Source organism: Topomyia yanbarensis, chromosome 3, assembly GCF_030247195.1.
Source record: "Topomyia yanbarensis strain Yona2022 chromosome 3, ASM3024719v1, whole genome shotgun sequence".
Classification (NCBI taxonomy): Eukaryota; Metazoa; Arthropoda; class Insecta; order Diptera; family Culicidae; genus Topomyia; species Topomyia yanbarensis.
This window is the reverse complement of record NC_080672.1, coordinates 410,331,616-410,338,747: the sequence shown is the minus strand read 5'-3', so window position 1 is coordinate 410,338,747 and position 7,132 is coordinate 410,331,616. Positions and strand designations below refer to the sequence as shown.

At 42.2% G+C, this 7,132-nt stretch overlaps 1 protein-coding gene across 1 annotated transcript in view; it reads left to right on the top strand.

The window, feature by feature from the left end:
* The first annotated feature begins 567 nt into the window (after positions 1 to 567).
* LOC131693716 (uncharacterized) overlaps positions 568 to 7,132 on the top strand; it is a 657,809-nt gene continuing 651,244 nt past the window's right edge. The window contains exon 1 of the mRNA XM_058981797.1: positions 568 to 675. The gene's annotated coding sequence lies outside the window, so the exon portion shown is untranslated. The remainder of the gene's footprint in view (positions 676 to 7,132) is intronic.

Below are 7,132 nucleotides of genomic sequence, written 5' to 3'. Positions count from 1 at the left end.
GCAAGTGATTGATCACTTTGCGCGGTCAGTTGGCAAAATCGTCATAATTCATGTCAGCAGCCGATAATAATCGTCAACAACCTGACCGGCCGCTAGTTGCTACTGTTAGCTTATCTTTCCCCCATCGCCAACCGTAAGCCAACCGTAACGGATCCTAACATTTCTATTACAATGCCAAATAAGAGGGCTCAAATTGTTTCCAGTTAGTCTGCGCCTATCTGAGAGAGTGAGCTCCCGCCACGCGGTTTCAACCAATTCATTCGAATCATCCTCCCGCTTCGCAGCCAACGAAGAAGTTCATTCCACAGTCGACTAAACTGAACGTTTGTCGATCAACCACGTGAACCGTTTTGACTAGGCCGGTTGTAGTACAGCACTGCGGCTGAGTGTACAATTGTTTTTTATTTAGAGTAGTAGTACAGTTGGTTGGTCGGTCCGTATAGTACAAGCCAAAGCCGAGAGTGAGAGTGAGAGGCGCCCAATGCTTTTGTGGCTTACCGCGGCATCGGCCCACCAGACTTTATTCCGCTGTCGAACGCGCGCGAAGTGTGCCGCGAGGTTAGTGTCGAGTAGAGCAAGTGCGCCTTTCTGTGTCTTCTTTTGTTCGGTGGTTTTGTTTCGTTCGTCGGGATACTAGCTGCCGTGTTCGGGCCGAATGGGATCTACTTCTGCTTGGTGGGTGGAAAGTGTTGTTCTTTGTGAAGTTCCTAGCAGATAGAAGTTGATGCTTCCGCTTCTTCTTTTCGGTACTTGTGTGATATATCGGCACACGGTAGTGGATCTGCTTCAGTGACCATTATCAGCTATTTCGAGTGTCAAGGTTGATCATTGCCGTGCAAGTCTGATTACTATCGGAAAGTTGAATCAGTTCAACAGGAAGGACGACGCGTTTTTTGTTCGCTGCGCTGCGGTGGTTGGTTGTTAACTAGTGTGAACACGAGCGTTTAAAAAAAGTGAAAAAGGAATGACCGATCATCGGTGGATCACCTGAAAGTCAAAGTGGAAAGGAGGAGTGCACTTCTTCGTTCTGCTCGGTGACGTTCGATTGAATCGAAAACCGGCTTTGAAAGGCGTTCGATGAATCATTTTAAAAAATAAAACTCTGCCATTAAACACGCGAAAACTTGATCGGGGTTGCTACTTTCGGGGGCAGCAATAAAAATTGGTGCTTCCTTGCGACGATTCGCCGTTTGGAAGGTGGCTTAATCGGGTCAAGGACAGCCGGTGAGACTGGTGAGGTCGAGTAGGAAGCGCAGTTTTATTGCAGCCAATCGAAACGATTCGTGTGAATTTTTGAGGTAAGGTTGAAGCTCTTTATTCTGTCGTTTTAGTATTACGTTTATAAAGCTATTGAAATAAATTTATGCTACGTTCAATTTAAACTCATCTTATTCATCCTACCCATAATAGCCGATTTGTTCAGCGATTGCATACTATTTTCCTTAGGGGCTATCCACATACCAAGTGAGCTGAGGGAAAGGACTACGAAAAAGTCAATAGGCTTGTCAATGGAGCGAGGATTGCCTAGCATGCGTAATGTGAATACTTTTTTATAAAATGATATTATCGTTGGTTACTGTCATGTCAAAATCAGTCTAAGTTAACTCCAATCAAAATTTTGTTCCCGGAACCACCAGATTTAATCGCCTGAATCGTCAGATCTTACTATTTTAGATTTTGAAAGCATGTTGATGCCACTGCACAGTGGGAAAAAGTATCAAAAAAGACGATTTTATTCAATAGCGTGATACACAGTGGTGTAGCTGAAGCAACAAGTCAGTGTAATTAACAATGACAATAATATTTTGGAAATCAGAAGGAAAATGATGACAAATGACGTTATATTAATATATATTAATATACCAGCTCTTCCACGCCACGGTATAACTTTCAAAGGTTTGGTTTATAAAAAGAAAACCATTAAGTTGGATTTTTTTTTCGAATTGGCCTAATATGAAGCTGTCCAATTGCATAACAAGATTTTTGCTTGGCAAGCGATCTGTAGAGGTGTCAAAATAAGCCAGTTTTTTTTTATTAAATCTGGTACCGTCTACTGACAAATTTACGAATACCTTCAAAGGTGACTTCTTGTGGTTTCATGAAGGTCTGACACTAGCTTTGTACTACTTTTGCTTTCCTAAACAGTGGTAAACATTTCAACACACCAGAACTCCACTAGGGCCATCGGAAGCTAAAACTTCGTAAAACCGCACTCCTGGTCCTTTCTTCAAAATCATCCAGTTCAGTACTCTGGGTTACTTTTTCGAGTTTGAACCGCTCATATGGTAGTCGGTCTTTGCCAGTATGTATTGCTCTTCTCCCATCCATTCTTCTTCTGGGACGCCGATGGATCAAAAGACCTTTTCGTTGTGCTTGTTATATTTGTAACGCATAATAATCATGTCGTTTGCAATTTGGCATTTAACCCAATTATGGAAACGTGTCTGATAGGAAGAGTGGAGATGCCAACTTGTCATTAACATTTCGCCGTGAATTTCTTCACATTCCTTTTGAATATCTTTAATGCTGTTTGTGCGCTTGCTTTGTACTGCGAACTTTGGAAATGATCATTGAAGTGTTAAAAAGAAGCAATACCTCCGATGGCCGGCTGATCGGAGGTCAAATTGCTTGTTTCGAATTATCGGAAATTGTTCGCGAGCGACTTTCTTACATATTGATGAATCAATAGATGAATTCCGAAGTAACAATTGAACTTGAAGGATTTACCATTGTCGATGCTCGTATTATGATTTTTTGCGTCGTAGTTACTCTATAAAACTTTGTTATGACTTCAATAATATAGCTTGAACTCTTAATTTTTACTTGTGGTTGCAAAAAGATTCTGTGCACTATTTTTAAACCTAGAATAAAACTAACATAAAACAAGCAATCAAGTCATAAGACAGTTTTATTTTAAACTATTGCAAACCTTGAGGTTGTACGATTTCTTTAATAAAACCCATTAAAACTATTGTTCTTGCCCAAGGTATAAGATGCTCTACAGAGTTATCATGATTGTCAAGATAAAATCAATAAATGGCGAGAGATTCTACACCGATGCGGTTGTCAAACTTGAGGAGCAAAATAGAATGGAATTTAGCAGGCATTGCGTTTATCGCTCATCTTGTAAATGCGTCCGGATAATGTGCTCACATTTTCACACGAAAAGTTATTGACACTCACACAACTTCTCCGGATAAATACAACGTGTTTTTTCTCCAGATAAATAAAACCGCTGGAGGATGAGTCAATGAGTTTATCACGTATCCTTTTTGCGCTCGCTGTCTTGCTGTCGCTATTCCAAAACATGGAAAAACAAGTCTATCGTACATCTTTGCCGCTTTTCTTTGAAATTAGGTGTATATTTTGACGCTTTCATTGATTTTCAATTTTTACGGTGATTGCACAGCCTTTCTTTATATGAGAGAGGCAAAAGTTTTGCTTTGTTATATATCTAGATTTTTAGGGTATATTCAATTGATCAAACGTGCTTTTATGCTGTATTTGACCAGAAGTACTGGAAACGCCTTGTTTAACCTCAAATTTCTAAGACCAGAAGCTGTTTTCTTCGGTTTTGTGTCAGAGCTTCCTCAAGCTGACATATTTGGCGGCTCCTCAAGAGCAAAATTTAAGCTTTTACAAGGAATTTCATCTGCCTATAATTTTTTAGAGTAGTAAAAGATATTGCTATAATCATTAGAAATCATTAGAGTCACACTCTTGCTGAGCTAAGAAAGCATATTGATTTTTTGTGAGTAGCGGGGCTCTTTTTAGAATATCCACAAAAGAGTACATAGAGCGCTGTTTGACAGAAGGCTGCAGATTCCTCGGGAGATGTTTGTATGCGGGGCATGGTAATAGACTCACCCTACAATATGCTCACTTTTCAGTATTCCCTATGCTTGCAGTCATCCTGATGATTCTCTGCGCAATTTTCATAAGCACCCTTTTTTCTACACTAGTCTACTGGTGCAAACAGCCGAACAGACAGACGATCCTTTTCGAAGAAGTTGTAATTAAACACAAAGCAGTGCCGCCAAAGATTAGCCAACACGAGTTTGAAGAAACACACTATTTTGTCCCGTCCAGTGCGATTGCCATTCGAAATCTTTGCTCGCTAGAAAAGCAAGTCGTCCTTGAAACAGCCAACTCAATGCTGCAGTGGCTCCCAGCATGATAAACCCGAATCGGTTAATACACCGTCGGTCTCAACATTATGAGCGGGTATGTAGACGTGGTAGTCCCAAATAGTAGGTTTGTCGCCAGTAACGTGATTTGCTTGCTTTCGATAGAATATCACAATTCTGAGCTCCTCGATGTTCTCACACTCCGGAAACAACGGTGACATTGCGTGCCCGATCCGATGAAGATACTTTCTGATACATTCGTGGCCCAACAGGAGCTGTGTCAGGTATAGGCTTTACCTATACTTGCCGTCTACTGAACTACGTCAACAGGTTTAGGATGAGTCACTAGGTCCACCTTTTTTTCCGTATTGTCCCATTCCTGCAGCCACCTCGCCATCAAATCGATTCTCAACATCTTCCACGCGTTTCTGATATTTCTCCGATCGTAGCACTCGATATCCTCCGCCAGGGTGATGCAGATGGGGATCATCCCGGCGATAACGCCTACTTTTCCAACGATATTGTTCTGTACGCGCCAGCGACTCGTACGGCTATTAGCCGTAACGTCTTCTATAGCTTTTCGCGGCTCCGCGTGGTTTTCAGCGCTGCACTCCAGGCCCACAGCATCGATGACGAAACACTAGCTAGAAGACGTCTCGTGCTGCTTCTCGGACGCCAATGTTTGGAATGATCCTCGCTATCCCGTTCGTTGCCTTTGCCGACCTTTCGCAGGCGTAGTCGGCGTGGTTGTTGAAGCTCAACCGGTCGCTGATTAGTTTCAGAGTTTTCTGAATGCATCCAGCGGGCATGTAAGCATGTACTAGGTGGATCACCCAGTAACTTCCCGAGCAAATTCTCATGGGTTCAAAGACCATAGAACCCCATATAAATACCATGAACATGGTCCACGCCAAATTTTACAACCATCAAAACACCATGAAATGGTCTCAAAAAACCATAATTGTACTAGAATATGGTTTTTAAATGGGATCATCCGGACCATGGTGATGGTGTTTTCATGGGTTGAACCCATTTCCAACACTATCAAAACACCATGCAGGGATGAATTTGGACCATGATCATGGGTGCATTATGGGCTTTTCGTTTGCTCGGGTTCTCTGGCTTCAGCAACATCACCAGCTTCTATATCTTCCACATTTTGTAGAAGTTGCCATCTGAGCATTGCAGCAGCACCATCATGTACATGTCCGGATATACCAGGATCACAGCTTTCAGGGCCACGTTTGGTATCCAATCCGGATCGGGGCTGGACGCTGTCTACTGCATGGCTCCAGTTTTTGCGGTATTGTGGCGTGACAGGCCAACCCAATCCTTTTTGCTAGCTCAGCCGCATCAACATTCTCGGTCTCGCTGTCCGGCCGAAGTGCCTCAACGAAGAGGTTTGCCACTTTCACTCGCTGGCAGAATGTGATGTCGATGATAAACTCTCTCCCGTCTTTCCGAAATATGCTAACGGAACCTTCATTGCACAATCGTAACTTTTCTAGAGCGTCCTGCAGGATACATCCTTTTATGTTGGTTACTCTACTGCCCACTCCACAACCCAGGCATTGAAGTCACCATCAATGACTACCGGATTTCGGTTGATCAACTGCTCGATTAACTGTTCCAAAATTAGGCTGAACTACAACAGTATCTGCTTTGCAGATGCCGTTGAGTCTTTTCTGGAGTTCTCACTAGATCCATTGCATGGCTCGACACTTCATCCATTAAATGCCTTGCTTTCCGTCATTTTTTCCATCTATTACGTTATATAGAACCTCTACGTACTTCACTCCACTCTCCACTAGGATATTACCCAACGGGAAGTTTAAGCATTTCTGTGAGCCTTATAGCTCCCATTTTTGTGATCTATATGGCTTTCATCTCAGTGATCCATTTAGCTCCTGATACCATGACCTATTTTGCTCCGGTTTCCTTGAGCCATTTAGTTCCTAACTTTATAGCGATCCAGTTGGATAGCAACCGGCATTAAACTCAGCTTAATCCGACTGAGAGTTCCCCGGTAGCGGAATTTCTCTCGAAACTTTTACCCGTTTCTTGAGCCCAGGCGATGATACTACCCTGCTCCGACTGAGAGTTTCCTGGCAGCGGAATTTCTCTCGGTACCGATATCCGTTTCGTGAACCATTTAGCTGCTAGTTTCGTAGCGATACAAATTAGCCATTTAACTCTTCGCTTCGTCGCGATCTACTCGATGTTGTCCTCGACGGTAGACCTAGTCTCCACAACGAGCCAAACAGTAGAAGCCGAAATCTGTCGCCAATTTTCACTACCAGAAAATATTTTTTATAAGATAACTGGCCAATGAAACTTAGAGAATTCCATTTAAAATATTAGGCACATTTTTGTATAACATATTCAATTTTTCATATTTAAATAAAATGTTTCCAGCATTTCCACGGTCTTCCAGGGAAGAGGTGTTAGATGTAATTTTTGCTCCGACAGTATTACGTATGGGCAAACTGGCTTACCACCACTACGAAGAGTGATTGACGGCTTGGTTTTACTGTTGAAACTCCAAGTGACTTGGATGGATAAAGCAAACTTATTGTAGCAGCATACCAAGAGGCTTGTGCGCTTCGAGTTATGGCTGCTTCTAGAGAAACCCTTTGGTAAAATACCGACATTACTACACTCAAAAAACTATGTTAATACTAGTTTAACGAAGATGAAGTACTCGACTATCTTGTTGATACACATTTTCCAGGCTGTTCGAAGCCACCATCGACGACTGCTCCTGAGTTCTTTTCAGATAGGTCAGTTTTCTTGGGCTTTTCTCATAGAGTTATGATAACCAAATCGTTTGAATGGGTGCTTGAAATTATTGCTGCGTATAAAGCTTCGGAAAATGTGGATAATGCACAAGATTTGCTCTTGGACTACCATCGAAATTGCCAATTATTAGCAGAGCTGCTAATTTTTATCTTGTTTGTTTGAACTTGAAGGAGGAACAAATCTCAAATCATGCCATACTGTTTTCA